Raw genomic sequence first — 24,896 nt, 5'->3', positions numbered from 1 at the left:
GTTTTGGCTAACTCGCTCGCGAACCTGACGAAGATCCTGAGCAAGGATCGCTACGTTATGCTAATGCTACGTTAGCTACGCTACGTTACGCTACGTTCGCTACATTATGGCTAAAAATATGGATCTAAAGATGAAAGAAAAAAAAACCTATGTGGTGTGAATGGCAATGTTCCTCGCTGAAATATGAAAAAACTGAATTACGTGCGAACGCATAACTGTAAGATTATGGCGGCAAAGTTGGAACATCACGTGATCGCTCTGAGCGAATCAGCGCGCTGCTCTGCCATTCCGGTCATAATATTCCTCGCTGAAATGCGCTGAGGTAAAAATATGGTTTAAAAATATTATGAAATAATTTTTTAGGTCGACCATGTTCGTACCAGGCTCAATGGCCATGTTTGTGCCAAATATCAAGTTCGTGAGCCTCTCCGTTTAGGAGTCTATCGGTAACATTACACACACACACACACACACACACACACACACACACACACACACACACACACACAAACTGTGTTTTATATATATAGATGAGCAGGTGATAATATTCACGATTACACTCGTGAATAAATTTGCGGATCGCAAAAAGCTGGTGATGATCCACTCACAAATTCCGCAAATCCTCTCGATGTTGCGAATATGTTGATGAGGAAATAAAACACTTCGTCGGTAATATTCCAGTGTGACTCGCATCAATCGACGTGAACATTGATGATAGTTTTGCAAAATGACACCGTGTCTGAAATTGTGAATATTTAGATTTTTAGAGATTCCAAAACCCTGAGGGACCAATTTTTCAGGAAGACAGGTTGAAATAAAAAATATGACTGGAAAACCGTGATTTGGAGAAAACTGCGCATCTGAGTTGAAAGGCACAAGTATGAATAGTAGAATCGTAGTGTGTTTAGGTTCAGACCATAAAACTTTTTACCACATGGCTCCAGAATCTCCCGCAGCTTTTTTGCACATCTCAAACGAGACTCAAGGTGGACTTTTTGGGTAATGGCTTCCTTCTTGCCACCCTACTGTACAGGCCAGACTTGTGGAGTGCTTGGGATATTGTTGTCACATGCACGGAGTGACCAGTCTTTGCCATAAAGGCCTGCAGCTCTTTCAAAGTTGCCATTGGCCTCTTAGTAGCTGTTCTGATCGGTCTCCTTCTTACTTGGTCATTCAGTTTGCAGTCTTGGTCTGGTCTTGATGGTACCATCCGCCTTCCACTTCTTAATGATTGTCTTGACTGTGCTCCAAGGGATATTCAAGGCCTTTGAAATATTACTATACCCATCGCCTGATCTGTGCCTTTCACAACTTTATCCCAGAGGTCTTTTGAAAGCTCCTTGGGGCTCATGGTTGGGTATTTGTTGTGAAATGCACCACCCAGCAGAGGAAACCTACAGGAACAGCTGATTTTATTCTGAAATAATCAGAATCACTACAATTTAACACAGGTGGAGGCCAATTAACTTTGTGTGTGATTTTGAAGGTGATTGGTTACACCTGAGCTAATTTACAATTGCTATTATAAGGGGGGTGGACATTTATTCAACCAATATATTGTTATGTTTGTAGGGGTAGGCATGAAATACCTTAAGAAAGTTCAGAATGTGTAGATTAGTATGCTCCGCGTGTCACGAAGAAGAAGAACTCATCTCGCTGTACATAAGTAGGCCGTCTGTCTGGGTAAGAGCGTTTGCATGTCTCCATACAAAAGGGTGGAGCTTGTGTTAAAAATATAGGGACTTAAAGATTAGCTCTCCAGTGTCTAGTTGCCCTCAGTGATTTCTCCCTATGTTGTTTTATTACAAATAAAAAGCCATGCCACAAACGCTCATTCACTCACAGCGCCGTCAGGGCCGACAGAAACAGTATTTGCCGATCGGCAAGGAAACCACGACGTCATCTGAACATTCCCGAATGATGACTAGACTCTGCCCCCGATGACTTGTAATGAGGAGACCACGCCCCAGCCTTCATGATTGGTGGAGGCGTGATGGGATGATTGAGTAGCGCTCGATGATTGGACAAAGTGTGACGTCAGCGTGGAACATTTGAGAGCTGGAGGAAAAATATGTGGTTTCGCCATTTTGGTCTCATGGTCCTGGCATTTGTTGGAGGCAGTCGCATTCTCTCTCTCTCTCTCTCTCTCTCTCTCTCTCTCTCGCGCCCCCTGCTGGTCGTTTGCATGCTGGTTGTACTGTCATGGCGTCTGCTTGTGGAGGCCTGTGAGTGCTCTGTGTTGTTGCTCCATTCCCCCCCCCCCCCCCGTTTTCCCCCCTCTGTGTCCTTGTACCTGTTCGTGGAGTCTTCCTGGTGATTCCCATATACGTTGAGACGGGAGAGAGAGCCGGAGAGCACAGGGTGATCGCTGGTAAGGGTTCGCCGTTTTTGGGCGTCGCCCGATCGGTGTTTGCTCCTTCATCTTAAACCTCTATTTCCTTTTTTTCCTTTCGTTTATCCTTCCTTCAGTTTGTTTTGTTGCCTCCCTTTTCCGAAGTTAGGGAAATCGGAGAGGTCTGATTGCTTCCCATTCCCGGAGTTCGGGTAGGGAAGATTGTATTATATATTCACCCTCCCCGAGTTGGGGAGGGGTTGTAAGTGCAGCTGTTCCAGCATGGCAGCTGCACTATCTCGATTTACGGCCTTTCAGAGCCTGACCCATAAGCACGGGTTCTTTTGTGTACCTCCGGAACGTGAGGTTAGTGTCGAGGACGTTGTCCTCGCAACCGGTCGTGTTGTCGGGATCGACAAGGTTGTTGCCGCTTCGCGGATGAACAAGCGGATCGTTATTTTTTTGTCCGACGTGGATTGTGTCCCACAAATTGTCGAACAGGGTTTGACAATCGATCCAGATTTATTTGTAATGATTTCCCCACTAGATAGCCCAGCGATAAAAGTCGTGATATCAAATTGCCCCCCATTTGTATCCGACGATGTACTAATTAAAGAGTTGTCCCGATACGGTACCATCGTGTCTCGTATCTCCATGATTCCCTTCGGGTCACGAAACAACGATTTAAGGCACGTGGTTTCATTCCGGCGGCAAGTGTTTATGATTTTAAAAAATTCCCAGAAGGATTTAAACCTTATAATAAAATTAAAACATCAACAGAACGAATATACAGTGTACGTGTCCACCAACGTTCTAAAATGTTTTGGCTGCGGACAATTTGGGCATGTTAAGCATGACTGCCCCCAAAAAGAGAATTCTCCACAAGTGCAACCTCCCCTCCGAACCGGGAATAAGCAACCCCCCCACCTTCCCACCACCGGTCCAAACCCTCCCACCACTGACCCAAGCCCTCCCACCACCGACCCAAGCCTTCCCACCACCGAACGAAACCTTCCCACCACCGAACCAAGCCCTCCCGCCGCCGAACCAAGCCCTCCCACCACCGACCCGAACCTTCCCACCATCGACCCAAGCCTTACCACCACTGATCCCAATCTGTCCACCACCGACCCAAGCCCTCTTACCACCAAGCCAAACCCCCCCGCCGTACCCCCCTCCCCTCCCCTTGAAACAGGGGCCCCTCCCTCTACTGAAGGATCTAATTGCAGCCATCTCCTGTTAACTATAGATCTCACCCCCCAGGCGACATCGTCCAATCACAGCTTGTTGCCTGCTATAACTGATCCTACCTCTCCCGCCGTGGTAGCCGATGGGATCCCCCTCCCGATGATCACGTCCTCCCTCCCCCCCCCCCCTCCCCCCAAACCCTTGCAATCTCTTCCCACTAACCAGGACGAGTTTCAATTAGTCTGCCCAAAAGGAAAAAGACATCTGCAAACAACAGATGAAAACGGTCACCTCTTTAAAAAACCTACAACTGAAAACCGACAGCCCCTCCTCTCTGGCCTAGATTTGTCCCTCGTCACAGAAAATCGTTTCTCGGTATTGGAGGACATAGATGTAGATGAATCCTCGCCCTTGTCTACTGACCTAGAAACTGATATGGTTGAACCACAAAAATTAGTACCCCCCCCCTCCCTCCCCTCCCCTGAAGATGGCTCATTTCTCTCCCTCCCCGTCCCCCCCCTCTATGGACTATGCCCCATCCGATAACGTGGAGGGATGTGATGACGGTGAGGAGATAAATGATGAAAACCAGTGTGACACACCATCTGAGCCATCTGATATAGATGACTCTGTTAGTGAATGTGGTAGCCTTAAGGAAGAAGAAATCCCTCCAATCCCTCCCTCCGAGATAAAAAGGTTTCTTAAGGACACATTCCGAAAAAGGAATGTTGTAATAGAAACCTTTTTTCCGGAGCTACCTGATTTTATACATTCCGCTAAACTGATGGTAAAACGGCCTCACGTTTTTAATTTCAATTCCTCCCAACGTCACCGTTTAAAGAAGTGGTTGCAAAAAGCTAAGAATGAACTGCTATCAAAAAATTGAGTGGTGGTCACTCCTCCTTATAGCTGTAATGAGTTTTTCCATTTGTAGCCTGAATATTAACGGAGGATGTAGCTCTGTCCATAAAGTTCAAGTAAGGGATTTTTTATTACAGAAGAAAGTTGACATTGCCCTCTTACAAGAGACCCATGCCAACGACTGCTGTGTCGCAGAGTGGTGTAGGCTCTTCCCCGGCCTGTCCTTCTTTAGTAACGGTGACTCCCGCAAAGGCGGTGTCGCAATAATTCTTAGCCCCTCCTTTTCGCCTTCATCGCTTAAATTCGACGAAATACACAAGGGATCCCTAGCATCCCTAGAATTCCACTACTATGGAAAATTCTATACTATTTTTAATATCTATGCCCCAAGTACGCCTGTAGCTCGGCGAGTTTTTTTTAATGACCTTGGGACACACCTAACGTCCCTCGACAGTCAAAACGCCCTAAAAAACCAAGACAATCATGTTTGTATTGGTGGAGATTTTAACTGCACCCTCCAACCCCAACTCGACAGGAACAGTGCAGAGCCCCATCCTGCCTCCACAATCCCTCTCACCAAATTTTTAAAACAAATGAATTTGACAGATATATGGCGGGTACAGCACCCATCAATCAGGCAATACACATGGTGTCGATGCATTCAGGGTAATATTGTACTTGCTCGCTTGGACAAGTTTTATATTAATCCTCCACTTGAACGCCTCGTTCTGTCATCCAAAATTTGCCCATCAGGATTCTCGGACCACAGCGCAACATTTCTCAAAATTTCTGCCCCCTGCCCGAAACACAAGAGTGCTTTTTGGAAATTTAATAACAACTTACTTGATGATAGTACCTTTAAGGACATTTTTCCGGAAATTTGGAATATTCTGGTTGCCTCCCAAGGGAATTTCTCAAACCTCAGACAATGGTGGGATAATGCCAAAACGCACATCAGACTGTTCTGCCAACAATATCGTGCGTATGGTGTTCAAGAGGAAAGAAAAACCACAACCTTACTTGAGGATGAAATCCTGGAATTACAGGAACAGCTTCAGGGAACCGCAAGTGTGAGCTACCAGGGAATGAGGCAACAAATCCATGGAAAAACGACCTTACTGAATTCCATATCTGAAAGGCGAGCACAAAATGCTTTATTGCGCCTGAAGATGAGGTACATACACGACCTTGATGCTCCAACCAAATTCTTCTTCAGCCTTAAAAGGGGGGCCTCTTCGTCAATGATTACACGCTTGCTCCATGATGGGGAACTCCTTTATGAAGATGGCAGAATCAGGGAATGTGCCCGGAAACATTTTAAACAACGGTTTATGCGGCATGACATTAACCAGGATGCAATATCGGAACTTGTTTCTAACCTTCCAACATTGGCGGAGGATCAGAAGCAGCAGTTGGAGGATCCTCTTAGGTTACCTGAGCTCACCGCTGCCTTGAAGGCCTTGGAACCTGATAAAGCCCCTGGACTGGATGGGCTGACAAGTGAATTTTTCCAGTTTTTTTGGGACACCATTGGACCTCACCTACTGCGGGTATTGAATGAATGTTTAGAGGATGGACAACTGCCGTGGAGTTGCCGGAGAGCAGTCACCACCTTAATTCCTAAGAAAGCGGACACTCAACTTATAGAGAACTGGCGTCCTATTTCTGTTTTATGTACGGATTATAAAATTTTAGCCAAAGCCTTGTCTAATCGAATGAAACCTTTTATGAATGTACTAATAGGAGAACATCAATCCTTTTGTATTCCTGGACGTACTATTTTTAATAATATCTTTCTTATCCGTGATACCATTCGGTTTTGTAACAATTTTAATATGAATGTTGGTCTGTTTTTTATTGACCAAGGAAAAGCCTTTGACTGTATTGACCACATGTACCTTTTTAGAGTTTTAGAGAATTTTGGGTTTGGACCTACTTTTATCTCGTACGTTAAACTTTTGTATTGTAATATATCCAGTGTTCTTAAAATTAATCAAGTATTGTGTAGCCCCATTGCTGTACAACGGGGAGTACGGCAAGGTTGCTCGCTATCTGGACTTTTATACTCTCTTGCCATCGAACCTCTCCTGCTCCAATTACGTATGCACATTTCTGGCTTCACTGGATCAATTCTTACCACACCGCTAAAAGTCTCTGCCTATGCAGATGATGTCTGTATTTATATAAAAAATAGCACTGACGTCACTGCGGTGGCTCAGGCACTAAAAACATATTGTCAGGCTTGTTCAGGCCAGGTAAACTGGAAGAAGAGTGAAGCCCTTTGGATAGGACCTGGAGATTGCCCGCCAATTGTCCTACCAGGAGGAGTGAACTGGCAGAAAAGTGGCATTAAATACCTCGGTATTTTCCTCGGAGACAACACCTTTGAGCAGCAGAACTGGGTTGGATTACCAGACAAGGTAATGGCAAAACTGGCCCGCTGGAAAGGACTTCTTTTCCAACTTTCGTACCGCGGAAGAACTCTCGTCATTAACAATCTTGTCGCCTCTATGCTATGGCATAAGATGATATGCCTACAACCGCCTGGGAGCCTTCTTATTACACTGCAAAAGAGCATTGTCGACTTTTTCTGGAGCGGGAAACACTGGCTCCAACCCCCCGTGGCATACTTGCCACTCGCTGAAGGTGGCCAAGGTCTTATTGATATCCGCAGCCGGATTATGGTCTTCCGGCTTCATATCGTGCGCCAACTTGTATATGGAGATGAAGCCCTACTCTGGAGGCCTCTGGCAAACTGCATATTACAGCTTACATGCAAGCTGGGTTATGACCGAGAACTTTTCTTGATGAACCCTCATCAAATCGATTCATCCTTGCTGCCCACCTTTTACCAAGGGGTGATGAACGCCTGGCAAGCCCTGTCCTTTTCCCGTGAAATGGCAACATACAACATGGAAATGTTGTTGAACGAGCCCCTATGCTACAACCCCTTCCTGGAAAACAGCTTGAATAATAGGGGACTCGTTCAACGTTTTGTTGATGCCAAGCTGCTGCGAGTGAAAGACCTCATGACAGAGTCTGGGAGCTGCCGGCTGAGTGCTGCCGCTGTGGCACAAAAAACCGGAATAAAATCTGTCAGGATCATCTCTCGGTTCCTTCAAGGGATATCCACAACGTATCGTAATACCTGCGAGGAACTTGGCCCTTCCCCCGAGGAAACAGTGGGTGACTTCCCCAAACTTCTAGTCTTCAGCCCGCCACTTAATCTGTCCCCTGGCCTGAACAGCCCTGATGATACTGCATTATCCCTTCCCGCCTTTCCAAAGAAAACTCTGTACAACGCGTACGTTAAAATTTTATACGCAAAAACATTTTCTGAGCACCCGAGGCTTCGATGGCGGGATGTTTTACCCCCAATACCACCCAATTGCCCCAATTGGCGAAGTTTTTATCTCTTGCCTACTCCAAAGTATGTTGGAGATATTCAATGGAAACTTGTACACTGGATTTTACCTTATAATGTTTTACTGAACCGGTTTTCTACTGCTAACTCTAATCTATGCCCTTTCTGTGCATCCATTGAAACCCTACCGCATATATACCTGGAGTGTGAACGATTGCAACCTCTTTTTACATTCCTTCAGGAACGCTTTGTGAAGCTTGGTTCCCTCTTCAATCACAATGTTTTTATTTATGGTGTTTTAGGACCGTCTTCCCTTAGGAATGTGGTTTTAATGAATTTTTTAATTGGCCAGGCCAAGTTTGCAATTTATAAATCCAGGAAGAAAAAAATGGGAAACGCTTCTGACTCGTCATGTGATGTACTGCTCACCTTTAAGGCTCTTGTAAATGCAAGACTAAAGCTAGAGTACCGGTTTTTTAAAATGAACAAGAATTTAACATGTTTTAAAGAAAAGTGGGTTTTTAATGATGTCATATGCACACTTGATGATGATGATTTGATAATAATTTTTCCTTGAGACCATTTTTATTGTGTTTTGTTTCTTTATGACTGAACATTACTGATTTTTTGTACTCTTGTAATAAAAGGAAGAAACAGTCAGTCTCTCTCTCTCTTGGTCCTGACATTCGTGGGAGGGGCACGCTCTTCTCTCTTTGTCCTGACATTTGTTGTAGGCGGTCGCATTTCCTCTTTGTTCTGGCTTGGTTGCGGGTGGTGGCACATCTTTGGCTCGTGTGCGCTAGTGGAAAGAGATTGAACAAGAGAGGTTCAGCGCCGTTGGCATCGCGAGAAGTACCCCACTTTGGGACGTCGAGAAGCGCGACTCCGCAAAATTTTGTGCGCTTCACGTGTGGTGGTTTTGAGGCGACGAACACCAGGCAAGCCTACCAGCCATTTGGGGACGCAAAGTTAACTGCTGGCCAGCAGGAACATCATTTATTTTTATTTAATCTTTCCCCTTGTTTGTGCACGAGTCTAAGTGGAGACGTCTCAATTAGGAATTATAGTTTTTACCTCACCATTTATTTCATTTTTATTACTCTTGCATTTATTTTCATTAAATCCTTTATTTTTGCATTTCATCCTGGTATTGTGGATTTTGCTTGTCCCGTATTTGTGTTTGTGGGTAGAGTCATTAAACTCCGTGTCGGCCATCCAATCAGGTAAGACTTCGAACCTTCCCGTGCGCACTAGAAATAATCCTGCCAAGTTTGAAATATGCCTCGGAGTTGGAGTTCGTTCTGGTCATTCGTCCTCTTTGGGTGTTAACCCCGGGGACGTGACAATATTCCAGTATATTATTTTAAATTAATTTTACTGAAATTGTGGAATTTGTTTTTCACTTGGAAGTTGTGGTCTACTGTACGAAGTGTAAATAAAGGTGGGAAAAGTCTGATTTCATGCAATTTAATTCCAGGCTATAAGGCAACAAAAGGTGAAAATTTTGAAAGGGTGTGCAGACTTTCTATAGGTGCTGTATATATCAGGTCAATGAATTCATTCATCAATTATTTTTGAGGTCAACTTTGGCCAAAAGGTCAATATAGGCCAAATGTCAACAACATAGGTGAAGTTTTTAAAATACTCAATTTTCATCTGATTGACTTGAAATTTGAACAGGATTTGCATATCCGGTCACTTAATTCAACCAGCAATTCTTTTTGAGGTCAACATAGGCCAAACGGTCAACATAGGCCAAAAGGTTAACATAGGCCAAAATGGTCAATAACTTATTTTCGGGATTTTGCAAGCATCATGCTATGAAGGACATATTTCTTGTTTATTTATTTATTTATTTGCTTTCATAACAACAATTTTAAGTAAAGGTCCTCTTCTTTGTTTATGCTCCTTTGTCCTGTCTAATGCTCCAGCAGATGCATTTTCTGATGTCTTGTTGCTTTCCTTGGTCTATAACATTGCATTCTGGCATCAGATTATGTTTTATAGATCAATGTTTTCTGAAAAGCTCTAAACTCAAAGAGCTTTCAGTATAATGGATGCTTTGACCAGCATGTTCACTTCCCATACCAATGCAATATCTATCTCCTGGTAGATATCATTCTGAAGTTATTACTGCCACCACCGAAGGTCGATGGAGGTTATGTATTCACCGCTTTTTGTGTGTTTGTTGTATCTTAGTCTGTGAGCAGGATATCTGAAAAGGTTATGGACAGATTTGCACAAAACTTGGTGTACAGGTTGGGTTTGTGATCATGACGAATTGTTTAGATTTTGGTGAAGATCCGGATCGTATAATTTATAAAGTGACTATATTCACCTTTGAGTGATAGGGACATAAATGATATATAGCGCAATATCTCGAAAATTTGTGGACGATATATGACAAATCCCGGTGATTGTCGAGTTAGTTCGGTGACAAAAATAAGGCGATTCGATTTTGGTTCAGGTCCGAATCCAGATCTGGCCTGTCAGTGATATACAAAATGTAACTGTTCAGCCTTGGATATGCGCTCTTCCGAGTGCTATTCTAGTTTTTGTTTGTTGTTTTTATTTTATTTTATATAGTTTCAAATCAATACAGTAAAGTATTTGGCAGCAAACAGCTGCTTATGATCACTTCTTTACGTGGGTTTTTGTAATTACATGTGACCATTACATGATGCAGCTTTGGGAATGCAATGGACTCTTGCCAATTGGCATATAAGCTTAGTTATACATTCTAGAAAACATTAGAATTGGCGGGAATTCGAAATTGCAAGAATTAACTTTTATCCCACAGCCCAATCTAAATACAGCTCAACGTCAACCCTGTCCATAACTATTACTATAACCTTAACCATTAAATCCGTAGACCAACCTTAACCCAAACCACAACTAATGGCGCTTTTCCACCGCGGTACCGTACCGTACCAATACTGCAAAAAAATCCGTTTTTTCGTTTTTCCATTGCCAAGCGAGCCGAACCCGGAGCTATGGGTGGAGCTAGCAATACTCAGACCGTTGATTGGTCAATCACAATCGTCAATTGAGGAAGAAAGTGAAAGGTAGTCGTATTGTTACTAGCTATACAGTATATGAAGGCTAACGTAACATACTGTACCTGTATTATTTGTTTGCGCCGACGAACAAGGCCCAAATCTTCGTTGTCGGTCTTCATAATTGTCTGCAAAAGTTTCTTTCTCTTTTTAACTGTCTCCTCTTTCTGGCGTCTTGTAGCTTCTTTTCAAACACTTCCTCTCTCTTTTTGCATTTCGCTAAAAAAAAACTCATGTTCAGATAAAACCAAAACCCGACGAAGAAGTAAAACACAGCTTCAGGTTCCTCCATAGTTGCTGAGCTGTTTACAGTTTAGTGTCGCAAGAGAAACTAGAACGGAACTCAGTAGAGAACGTACCTCCGCCAGGTGAACAGTTTACGTTTTGTGTCCCAGAGTAGACCAGAAAATCACAGTACAGAATCACATTTAATCAAAATTATCCGTCCACAACTTTTTGAGATATCCTGCTATGTGTCGTTTTTGGGCCCTATCTCCAAATGGTGAAGAATCACTTTTAAAATTCTGGTATCCGGATCCGAATCCGGATCTTCACCAAAATGTAATCATTTCGTCCTTGTCACATACCCTACATCTCTGCCAAATTTCGTCCGAATCCGTCCACAACTTTTTGAGATATTTTGTTCACAAACAAACAAACGGACAAACGGACAAACAGACAGGGGTGAAAACATAACCTCCGTCCACCTTTTGGTGACGAGGTAATTACGTCACCACAGCGGTCCCGTTATTTTTTTGGTCACTTCAGATAACTCCGTCTAATTTTAACGGTTCTGTTGTGCGATGGAAAAACGACACAGGTATTACCGTACCGTACCGTTCTGCGCAATGGAAAAGCGCCATAACTGATATTGGAATGTACCCTTTCAACCCCTTTAGACCGATTAGACCTGTAGACCATTTAGACCCCTTTAGACTTTAGACCTTTTTAGTTATTTTAAGATGTCAGTCCTTTAATGATCCTACTAGTCCTTTTAAAACCTTTTCAACACTTTAGACCCCTACACTCTTAGACCCTTTACATCGCGTGCGGGTCTAAAACGGTTTAAGGGTCCGTTCACTGGTCAAAAACTAATGGAAAGTTTTTCATCAATGAATTCCCGCTCATTCTCGATATTTTCATTGTATGAATACAATTGTGCTATCGGGCCATTGAGCCCCCACAGGTCTATGATTTTCCATCGAATCAAACGTAAAATCAACGTCATCACCCAAAGCGTCCCCAACTCCGACTTCCTTCCATCGGGAGACAGCGTCTGCCCCACTTGGTGGACTATTCATTTTGTCATACTGGCGGATGTAGTTGCATGTGCTTTATATTCTTATCCTCTTTTCTGTCGTTTGCTTTGTGTATGTGCGTTAAACAAGAAAGCAGATGTCTTTGCTAAGACTCCAGGGTCAGGTTTGAACCGTCGACCTCTCAAACTCAGAGGGGACATTCTAACCATTGCACCACCAAGTCTACTTCGTTAACCCGTGCCCTGCGCAGCAGCAGATGAGGTTTTGCAATCTGTGTGTGCGTGTGTCTGTCCGAGCCGTAGCTTCTTTTTTTTCCATTTGAGCTATTGTCATCAAAATTTCACCAAAGCTTTATTATGATAATACGGAACAGGCGAATTAATATTTTTGTCAAAAGGTCAAAGGTCAGCATCACATAAAATCATCAATTGTCATGCAATTAAGCTGAACTTTTAAGAATTTGCATATTGGGTCACTGAAATGGTTCACCAATTCAAATAAGGGACGTGGTTCACCAATTCAAATAAGGGACGTGGTTCACCAATTCAGACGATTGGTTCAGTCGATTGTTTTTTTTTAGATCAAAAGGTCAAGGTTGCATAAAATCGTCTATTTCCATCCAATTCCCATCCAATGTACATGAAATTTTAAGAATTTGCATATTGGTTCACCAATCAGAAGCTGGAGGCTGATTATTATTTTTATAGCTGAAGCTCAAAGGTCAAGGCTGCATAAAATCATCAATTTTAATTTTGCATTGTTTTTTTTAACCGTTTTCGTTATTTTGTGCATATGGAAGAAGAAGAGGACGTATAAATTAAAACGGATGCGGACGGGCTTTGCATTTTCAGATGCTTTCTCGTTTCTCTTTTCAAACTTTCCCATTATTTACTGTTCCAAATAAGATCTGCTCCATTTAAGATGTTTGAAATATCCATTTTTCAATTCATTTGGTAAGCAGTGCAGGTGAGCTTGGTGAAGGTTCATGTATGTGCTTGGTGAAGGACCTTGACTTAATAAGGGACGTGGGAGTGAGAATTCAATCAGCTCCGCTTTTCCTTTAAGGAAGAATGGCGGCTGATATTATAGGTATCCATCAAGATGGCCTCAAGAGAAATTGAAGATAAACAGTAGCCAGAGAGAAGAATGTTGGGAGAGCAGGAACATGATTGACAAATGTCTGTAGCACAGTTGGTACCTGGGAAATGGAGGTGGCTTCCTTATGTTGTGGAATTTCATCATTTCGAAGGCAGAAGTATTAAAAAATTTAGATTCCAATAAAATTTTTTTTCAATCTGCTGGAAACTGAGGGAATCATCACACCCCGATTAAATTGACCTTCAGGGAAGGAGTGTTCTGTCTGCATCACCAAGTTTGGTCTACATCTAATGCCAGTCCGTGCTTCGTCGTTGATCCTTCATACCTTTCAGAAAAAATTTGGAATGGGCGAAAAAATGTTGCCTTTGAAAAGCACATATTATTCCACGTCATACTCCACGTCATATTCCACACAGTCATTTCTTTCCTTCAGTTCGGCCAGCGTTTATATTTTATTGTTTGGTCTATTTTTACCCTATAGTGAATTTTTTACTTGCTTATTATCCAATTAGGCTTCCTGGCATATAGAGCTTCTTATGAACTTTCAAAACTTTCGTCGGTCTTGGGCCCACGTACTGATTTAATTCCAGGTGACCTTCATTCCTTTCATTTCCTCCTCGACGGTACATTGCCAGGTCACTCTTGGCCTTCCAACACATTTCTTCCCGTCAGGTGCCCAGCATATTGTTATTTTCGGTATATCTTCATCCTCCATGCACAAGATGTGACCAATCCATCACCACCTCCTAATTTTCATCTCTTCTATGACGTTTTTCCTCCCTGTTAGCCGTACGATCTCTTTCTTACTCCACATGTCAGGCCAGAATATTCTCAAGATTTTTTTTATGGCTGCTTTGGTTGAAAATCCAGTTTCCATGTCATTAATTTGGGGGTTTTTTTTCCAAGATTCACATTCAAATAGGAGGTTCCACCTCATCTTGTTGCCAAGATCCTCAGCTTATTTTTTTTTGTTTTTTTTTGCATACAGAGTCAAGCTCATAGAAGAGCGAGAACACTTAACAGATCAGGACGCAACACAACAAAAGGAACAGCAGAAACAGAGGGTTTCAAAAGAGAAGTACTTTAACCTTTAACCTTGCATTGACTTTTAACCTTCAACTCTGACAGTGGTGGCAGGGTTGAAGGTTAAAATAGAGGGAGACTTGAATACTCACTCCCCTTATAGCAATGCGACATTGAATAGTCAATACATCGCCTTTTTAAATACCTCATTGAATAGCAATACACCCCCTTATTGAATAGCAATACACCCCCTTATTGAATAGCAATACACCCCCTTATTGAATAGCAATACACTCCCTTATTGAATAGCAATACACCCCCTTATTGAATAGCAATACACCCCCTTATTGAATAGCAATACACCCCCTTATTGAATAGTCAATACATCGCCTTTTTAAATACCTCATTGAATAGCAATACACCCCCTTATTGAATAGCAATACACTCCCTTATTGAATAGCAATACACCCCCTTATTGAATAGCAATACACTCCCTTATTGAATAGCAATACACCCCCTTATTGAATAGCAATACACCCCCTTATTGAATAGCAATACACTCCCTTATTGAATAGCAATACACCCCCTTATTGAATAGCAATACACTCCCTTATTGAATACCTTATTGAATAGCAATACACCCCCTTATTGAGTACCTTATTGAATGGCGATACACCCCCTTATTGAATACCTTATTGAATGGCAATACACCCCCTTATTGAATACCTTATTGAATAGCAATACACCCCCTTATTGAATACCTTATTGAATGGCAATACACCCCCTTATTGAATACCTTATTGAATAGCAATAGACCCCCTTATTGAATACCTTATTGAATAGCAATACACCCCCTTATTGAATACCTTATTGAATAGCAATACACCCCCTTGTTGAATACCTTATTGAATACTTATTGAATAGCAATACATACCCTTATTGAATACCTTATTGAATAGCAATACACCCCCTTATTGAGTACCTTATTGAATGGCGATACACCCCCTTATTGAATACCTTATTGAATGGCAATACACCCCCTTATTGAATACCTTATTGATAGCAATACACCCCCTTATTGAGTACCTTATTGAATGGCGATACACCCCCTTATTGAATATCTTATTGAATGGCAATACACCCCCTTATTGAATACCTTATTGAATAGCAATACACCCCCTTATTGAATACCTTATTGAATGGCAATATACCCCCTTATTGAATACCTTATTGAATATCAATAGACCCCCTTATTGAATACCTTATTGAATAGCAATACACCCCCTTATTGAATACCTTATTGAATAGCAATACACCCCCTTGTTGAATACCTTATTGAATACTTATTGAATAGCAATACACACCCTTATTGAATAGCAATACACCCCCTTATTGAATAGCAATACACTCCCTTATTGAATACCTTATTGAATAGCAATACACCCCTTTATTGAGTACCTTATTGAATGGCGATACACCCCCTTATTGAATACCTTATTGAATGGCAATACACCCCCTTATTGAATACCTTATTGAATAGCAATACACCCCCTTATTGAATACCTTATTGAATGGCAATACACCCCCTTATTGAATACCTTATTGAATAGCAATAGACCCCCTTATTGAATACCTTATTGAATAGCAATACACCCCCTTATTGAATACCTTATTGAATAGCAATACACCCCCTTGTTGAATACCTTATTGAATACTTATTGAATAGCAATACACACCCTTATTGAATACCTTATTGAATGGCAATACTCCCCCTTATTGAATACCTTATTGAATACCTTATTGAATGGCGATACACCCCCTTATTGAATACCTTATTGAATGGCAATACACCCCCTTATTGAATACCTTATTGAATAGCAATACACCCCCTTATTGAATAACCTATTGAATGGCAATACACCCCCTTATTGAATACCTTATTGAATAGCAATACACCCCCTTATTGAATACCTTATTGAATAGCAATACACCCCCTTGTTGAATACCTTATTGAATACTTATTGAATAGCAATACACACCCTTATTGAATACTTATTGAATAGCAATACACACCTTTATTGAATAGCAATACACACCCTTATTGAATACTTATTGAATAGCAACACACCCCCTTATTGAATACTTATTGAACAGCAATACACACCCTTATTGAATACTTATTGAATAGCAATATGCCCCCTTATTAAATTCTTATTGAATACTTATTGAATACTCATTGAATAGCAATACACCCCCTTATTGAATACTTATTGAATACCTCATTGAATAGCAATACGCCCCCTTATTGAATACCTTATTGAATAGCAATACACCCCCTTATGGAATACTTATTGAATAGCAATACGCCCCCTTATTGAATACCTCATTGAATAGCAATACGCCCCCTTATTGAATAGTTATTGAATAGCAATACGCCCCCTTATTGAATAGTTATTGAATAGCAATACGCCCCCTTATTGAATAGTTATTGAATAGCAATACGCCCCCTTATTGAATACCTCATTGAATAGCAATACGCCCCCTTATTGAATAGTTATTGAATAGCAATACGCCCCCTTATTGAATACTTATTGAATACTTAATGAATACTTATTGAATACTTATTGAATAGCAATATGCCCCCTTATTGAATACTTATTGAATACTTATTGAATACTTATTGAATACCTATTGAATAGCAATATGCCCCCTTATTGAATACTTATTGAATACTTATTGAATACTTATTGAATAGCAATATGCCCCCTTATTGAATACCTTATTGAATAGCAATACGCCCCCTTATTGAATACTTATTGAATTCTTATTGAATACTTATTGAATACTTATTGAATAGCAATATGCCCCCTTATTGAATACCTTATTGAATAGCAATACGCACCCTTATTGAATACGTTATTGAATACTTATTGAATACTTATTGAATACCTTATTGAATAGCAATGCATCCCCTTTTTAAATCCCTCATTGAATAGCAATACACCCCTTATTGAATACCTTATTGAATAGCAATATGCCCCCATATTGAATATCTTATTGAATAGCAATATGCGCCCTTATTGAATACCTTATTGAATAGCAATACGCCCCCTTATTGAATACCTTATTGAATAACAAAATCGCCCCCTTATTGAATACCTCATTGTATAGCAATGCATCCCCTTTTTAAATCCCTCATTGAATAGCAATACACCACTTATTGAATACCTCAGTGAATAGCAATACACCCCCTTATTGAAAACCTTATTGAATAGCAATACACCCCCTTATTGAATACCTTATTGAATAGCAATACACCCCCTTATTGAATACCTTATTGAATAGCAATACACCCCCTTGTTGAATACCTTATTGAATACTTATTGAATAGCAATACACACCCTTATTGAATACCTTATTGAATGGCAATACTCCCCCTTATTGAATACCTTATTGAATACCTTATTGAATGGCGATACACCCCCTTATTGAATACCTTATTGAATGGCAATACACCCCCTTATTGAATACCTTATTGAATAGCAATACACCCCCTTATTGAATACCCTATTGAATGGCAATACACCCCATTATTGAATACCTTATTGAATAGCAATACACCCCCTTATTGAATACCTTATTGAATAGCAATACACCCCCTTGTTGAATACCTTATTGAATACTTATTGAATAGCAATACACACCCTTATTGAATACTTATTGAATAGCAATACACACCTTTATTGAATAGCAATACACACCCTTATTGAATACTTATTGAATAGCAACACACCCCCTTATTGAATACTTATTGAATAGCAATACACACCCTTATTGAATACTTATTGAATAGCAATATGCCCCCTTATTAAATTCTTATTGAATACTTATTGAATACTCATTGAATAGCAATACACCCCCTTATTGAATACTTATTGAATACCTCATTGAATAGCAATATGCCCCCTTATTGAATACCTTATTGAATAGCAATACACCCCCTTATTGAATACTTATTGAATAGCAATACGCCCCCTTATTGAATACCTCATTGAATAGCAATACACCCCCTTATTGAATACTTATTGAATAGCAATACGCCCCCTTATTGAATAGTTATTGAATAGCAATACGCCCCCTTATTGAATAGTTATTGAATAGCAATACGCCCCCTTATTGAATACCTCATTGAATAGCAATACGCCCCCTTATTGAATAGTTATTGAATAGCAATATTCCCCCTTATTGAATACTTATTGAATACTTATTGAATACTTATTGAATAGCAATATGCCCCCTTATTGAATACTTATTGAATACTTATTGAATACTTATTGAATAGCAATATGCCCCCTTATTGAATACTTATTGAATACTTATTGAATAGCAATATGCCCCCTTATTGAATACCTTATTGAATAGCAATACACCCCCTTATTGAATACTTATTGAATACTTATTGAATACTTATTGAATACTTATTGAATAGCAATATGCCCCCTTATTGAATACCTTATTGAATAGCAATACGCACCCTTATTGAATACCTTATTGAATACTTATTGAATACCTTATTGAATAGCAATGCATCCCCTTTTTAAATCCCTCATTGAATAGCAATACACCCCTTATTGAATACCTTATTGAATAGCAATACGCCCCCATATTGAATATATTATTGAATAGCAATATGCGCCCTTATTGAATACCTTATTGAATAGCAATACACCCCCTTATTGAATACCTTATTGAATAACAATTCGCCCCATTATTGAATACCTCATTGTATAGCAATGCATCCCCTTTTTAAATCCCTCATTGAATAGCAATACACCACTTATTGAATACCTCAGTGAATAGCAATACACCCCCTTATTGAAAACCTTATTGAATAGCAATACGCCCCCTAATTGAATACCTCATTGAATAGCAATGCATCCCCTTTTTAAATACCTCATTGAACAGCAATACACCACTTATTGAATACCTCAGTGAATAGCAATACACCCCCTTATTGAAAACTTTATTTAATAGCAATACACCCCCTTATTGAATACCTTATTGAATAGCAATGCATCCCCTTTTTAAATACCTCATTGAATAGCAATACACCCCTTATTGAATACCTCATTGAATAGCAATCCACCCCCTTATTGAATACCTCGTTGAATAGCAATGCGTCCCCCATACAGAGTCGAGTTTCATGTAAGAGCTAACACATCTATATTGTAAAAGGAGCCGTGTCTGTCTGTTTGTTACTTGCAAAATCGAAGATTTTTCAAGTATATTGGTTGGTTGCGTTTGTTATTCTGTCTGTCTGACTGTTTGTCTGTCTGTTTGTCACCGGCCTACAGGTCACAATTCTAAACCGATCGTCATGAAACTTCACCAAGTTGTAGGGGTCGTCACAATTGAGAAGCCTATTGGTTTTGAGATCAAAGGTCAAAGGTCATCTGGAGGTCGAATTTCTAAAATCGCCATTTTTAATCCGTTTGACTTGAAAATTTAACACCTTTGTATATTGAGTCAATACATTGGAAAACCAACTGTTTTTGAGGTCAAAAGATCAAAGGTCAACTCAAGGTCAAACTTCCAAAATCATCAATTTTCATCTGAAAAATCATTAATTTTCATCTGAAAAAATTATCAATTTTCATCCGAATGACTTGAAAATTTAACAGCATTTGCATAGTGCTTTACTGAAATGGGAAACGAACTATTTTTAGGTCAAAAGGTCAACTCTAGGACAAACTTCTAAAATCATCAATTTTCATCTTAAAGTCGTCACTTTTCATCCTATTGACCCGAGGTTTCATCAAGATCGTCAATTTTGATCTTGATGAAATGGACAATTTGTTGGATCAATTGCAACCTTTCTTTCGGCGGGAAGAGGGTGGATTTTGCAAGTATCATGCTTTGCATGACGTCTTCTTTTTTGTCTGTTTGTCATGTTATAACTTGAGAACGGATTAACGGATTTATAATAAATCCAACGACGGTTCATTTTCAATAAATCATTCGGGTAACTCCCGGGAATGTTTGTGATCTAATTTTTTTTGTTTTTTTATTTATATATTTTTTTCAATGGGTACATGGATATGCATGTCAAAACTGCGAATGCCAACATGTGACGTTGGTTATCCCTGCACGGAGAGCAGGATCTCCAAGGAATCCTTTTTTTTTCTTTCCCCCCATAGATTAGCCATCGCATCAAAGTTTGGTATTTCCATCAGAGAAACGACGGGTCTTATATTCTAGTTAAACACAAAAAGGTGCACAGACACATAAAACATACAATAAACGGAGCGGGCGACAAGAGGGGGAGAGAGAGGAAAGCATACAAGCACAACTACTGTAGAGAACAGGGACATCAGTAGATCTGTGGAAGGGAGGGGGCTGGGGTGGGGGGAGGGCTAGGGAGGGGTGTAGGGGCGAAGGGGTACAAGGTATAAAGCAAATGAACACTACCAGGAATTTCAGGAAAGCAGTTGGAGATTGAAAGAGGTTGATTTGGGGTGTTTTAATGGGGGTAGAAAAGATCAAGGTATTGGATGGGATAAGATAAGAGATGGTGGTGAAGAGCTGTTTTAAAGACGGGGAGGGAGGAGTGAGATTGAAGAGAGTGTGGGAGTTTGTTCCAGAGGCGGGAGAAAAGAGAAATGAAAGAGTGAAGGTGAGCAGAGAGTCTTGATTTTGGCAGTTTCACCAGAAAAGGGTTTCTGGCAGAACTTGTGCATCCTGAAGGAATATTTGGCAGACAGAGCACAAACAGAGCTGGGGGAGCTATTCCGGACATGGGTCTGTGTCTGTAGAAGACAGAAAGACCGCCAACCTGCCTGCGGGTTGACTGGCCAGACTGCGGTGAGCGAGTGAAAGGCCCTCAGAATCAGCTTCATCGTGGGAGATACCATTGATTCTGAAAGCTTTGGTTTCAACAGTGTGAAGCCGAACTAGGTGTGAGACAGGAGCACCAGTCCAGAGGGGAGAGCAGTATTCCATTGAGCTGCGGATGAAAGCTTTGTAGTTAGACATTACATTCGGATATGGAGGAGTTCCGTATGTTAGAAATTCAAAATCGTAATTGTATTCACTCAATTCCAACTAGCATAACTCCAATCACAAATTAAATAGCATTAATATAAAAATAAACTTTTACCAACATTTGTGACATAAACAAATATTTCAATCTGTGCTGATGTCACATCTGGATGTGGAGTAGCTCCATACGGTTGGAAATTCAAAATCACAATTGTATTCACTCAATTCCAAACGTCATTCCAATCATAATTTGATACATTAACAAAATACTGTGTTAAATGACGATTGTATTGAGATCATCAAACCAGCTCATTATTGTCATGTGTTCACTTCCAGATTCGGGGCAGCTCAGTATCGAGTCAATTTCAAAATCATAATTTTATTGAGGAACTCTTGAAACCTCATACCTACCTTACAACATCCGATGGGACCCCAAAACGTTCCACAGAAGGTTTGTAGGGGCTAGCCCCAAAACTGAGGTAGTAGTTTGGGGACGGACAGAAAGATAGATACTTCTGTTATATAATATCGATATTGATGGCAAAAAAACCATTTACCTATGTCAGAAGTTTATTTAGCTAAATTATGTTGATAGTTGCAAAGTGAGCTGTGCCAGGCCAGACCATTCTGAGCTGAGCCGTGGCATGCCAGACCTTTCTGAGCTGCGCCGGGACGTGCCAGACTGTTCTGCCAACACCTGTTCTGAGCTGCGCTGTGACAGGCCAGACTGTTCTGAGCCGCGTCGTGACATGCCAGACCGTTCTGAGCCATGCCAGACCGTTCAGAGCCGTGCCGTGACGTGCCAGACCGTTCTGAGCTGTGCCGTGACGTGCCAGACCGTTCTGAGCCGCACCGTGACGTGCCAGACCGTTCTGAGCCGTGCCGTGACGTTCCAGACCATTCTGAGCCGCGCCATGACGTGCTAGACCGTTCTGAGCTGCGCCGTGACATGCCAGACCGTTCTGAGCTGCGCCGGGACGTGCCAGACCATTCTGAGCCGCGCCCTGACGTGCCAGACCGTTCTGAGCCGCGCCGTGACGTGCCAGACCGTTCTGAGCCATGCCAGACCGTTCAGAGCCGTGCCGTGACGTGCCAGACCGTTCTGAGCTGTGCCGTGACGTGCCAGACCGTTCTGAGCCACACCGTGACATGCCAGACCGTTCTGAGCTGTGCCGTGACATGCCAGACCGTTCTGAGCTGCACCGTGACGTGCTAGACCGTTCTGAGCTGCGCCGTGACGTGCCAGATTATTCTGAGCTGCGCCGGACCGTTCAGAGCCGTGCCATGACGTGCAAGACCATTCTGAGCCGTGCCGTGACGTGCCAGACTGTTCTGAGCTGTGCCGTGACATGATGACGTGCCATTCTGAGAGGGGCCGAGAAGTGACATGACATACCGTAGAATACAACTCACAGGCTTCTGGGTTTAGTTTTGTTTTATAAAGAAAAGTATGATTATTTTAGGAATATATTTATTGTCAAAGTGATAATGAATGAATGATCATTTTAAGGCCATTTTTCCCCGCGAGAGCGGGGGTTAGCCTTGCAGGCACGGGGGTTAGCCTTGCAGGCCCCATGACAATCATGGTTCCCTGTTTGAGGCATTGTTTTGATGGCCGGATGCCCTTCCTGACGCCAACCCTTAGTCGCCTCTTACTATGCATCGGGATATGGTGTACCAATTCTTATTCGGGGTACACACCAGGATCATTAATCCCAGGAGCTGGCACTCAATTTGCCGACTTTGGAAGGATGAGCAGGCTGAGTCAACCCCCCTGGCAGTTAATTCAGCGATTGACTGGGATCCGAACTCAGGAACCTAGTATCCCAAGCCTTCACCCTAACCGCTAAGCCAACACCAGGTATTGTCAAAATGATAATATAATTTAAAACTAGAATTGCTTAAAAAATTATACGAGCTGGATCTGGATCTTCACCAAATTTGAATCGATTCTTCCTTCTCAGACACCCAACCGGTCCACCAAGTTTTGACCAAATCTGTCCATAACTTTTTGAGATTTCCTGCTATGTATAGTTTTTGGCTCTATCTCCCAATGGTGAAGAATCACTTAAAAATACTACTAGCCGGATCTGAATCCGGATCTTCACTAAAATCTAAACATTTCTTCCTTGTCACAAATGCTACATCTCTGCCAAATTTCATCTGAATCCGTCCACAACTTTTTGAGATATTTTGTTTTCAAACGGACAAACAAACAGACAGACGGGTGAAAACATAACCTCCATCCACCTTTAGTGACGGAGGTATTTACTCACCCGTATTTTTACTGCAAAGAAAAATTACTAACGTATCACATCTAGCGTTATAGTTGTGAAAACAGCCGTTATAGTTGTGAAAACAGCCAGAATGGTCATGCAATCAAGCCAAATTCAAATGCGTGTCGTAATAAAAACAAGTACAAAAAGTTTTAATTAAAACAAAAGCCGCGTCGATGTTACACAATGCCTAGATGCAGCTGTGCCTATAACGTCGATGTTATAGGCACAGGACATTCCTATTGATTCGATTACTTGATGTTATTTTTGTGCAAAGTGAAAATATATCTCGGCAATTTCCCGTGTCTGGCGACGAATTTTTAATATATCTCGGCATTTTCCCGTCTGTTATTTCAGGTGGTGTATGACTGACCATGCCGCGATTTAAAAAATATATATCTCGGCAATTTCCCGTATGTGGCGACATGTGAACGAAGCTATGCTCCTCTCTCCACATTATTGTGACGACGTATAAATTAAATATTTCATCGTGACGATTGTCATCAAATGGACGAATTTTTAATATATCTCGGCATTTTCCTGTCTGTTATTTCAGGCAGTGTATGACTGACCATGCCGCGATTTAAACAAAATATATATATATCTCGGCATTTTCCCGTCTGTTATTTCGGGCGGTGTATGACTGACCATGCCGCGATTTAAACAATATATATATATATCTCGGCATTTTCCCGTCTCTTATTTCGGGCGGTGTATGACTGACCATGCCGCGATTTAAACAAAATATATCTCAATGGACTTGAAGTTACAGGCCTTTGAGAATTCATTTCGTTCTATAAAGGGCAACTTTCATCGGATTTTCTTCCCGTTTTTTTTCAACCGAGTCTAAAACTATGTTAGCGACTGTGAAAAATGAAATGATATATCGAATTTGATTTGAAAGAAAACTGTGTGAGAGAGCAAGACACCACGGGCCTACAAAACAGGCCTCAAAGCTATGCGAGTTAATAAAATGGTGGATATTTGTTTATATGAAGCCTCTCCCACAATGGGTGGAGCTATGGTTCCCAGAATGGGTGGAGCTTTGAGGTTTTGTCTTCTCTGCAAGAACAACAAGAACAAGAAGAAGAAGAAGAACAAGAACAACAGCAGAGGGCACTTTATGAGCAGCGTCTGCGACGCGGCTAAAAATTTGGATGGCATAAATGCACCTTCCCTCAGTGAAACAAAATGGCGAATGGCGCTAACACTGGCATTTCATGTGCTCCCTTTCAGTGACGAATGTGACGCCACCTTCGTGAGTGTGAGGTCACTTCCTCCGTGACAGATAAATAAATACACCAGGCTTTTGTATATGTAGATTATACTTGTTTGACTTCCAAATTCCCTTGAGTCTCATGAATGCACCCGTTGCTTGCCTTCGGTATCGCTTGTAGTACA

The sequence above is a fragment of the Myxine glutinosa genome, chromosome 4, assembly GCF_964187855.1.
Source record: "Myxine glutinosa chromosome 4, kmMyxGlut1.1, whole genome shotgun sequence".
In the NCBI taxonomy this organism is placed as follows: domain Eukaryota; kingdom Metazoa; phylum Chordata; class Myxini; order Myxiniformes; family Myxinidae; genus Myxine; species Myxine glutinosa.
This window is presented reverse-complemented; position numbering follows the sequence as displayed.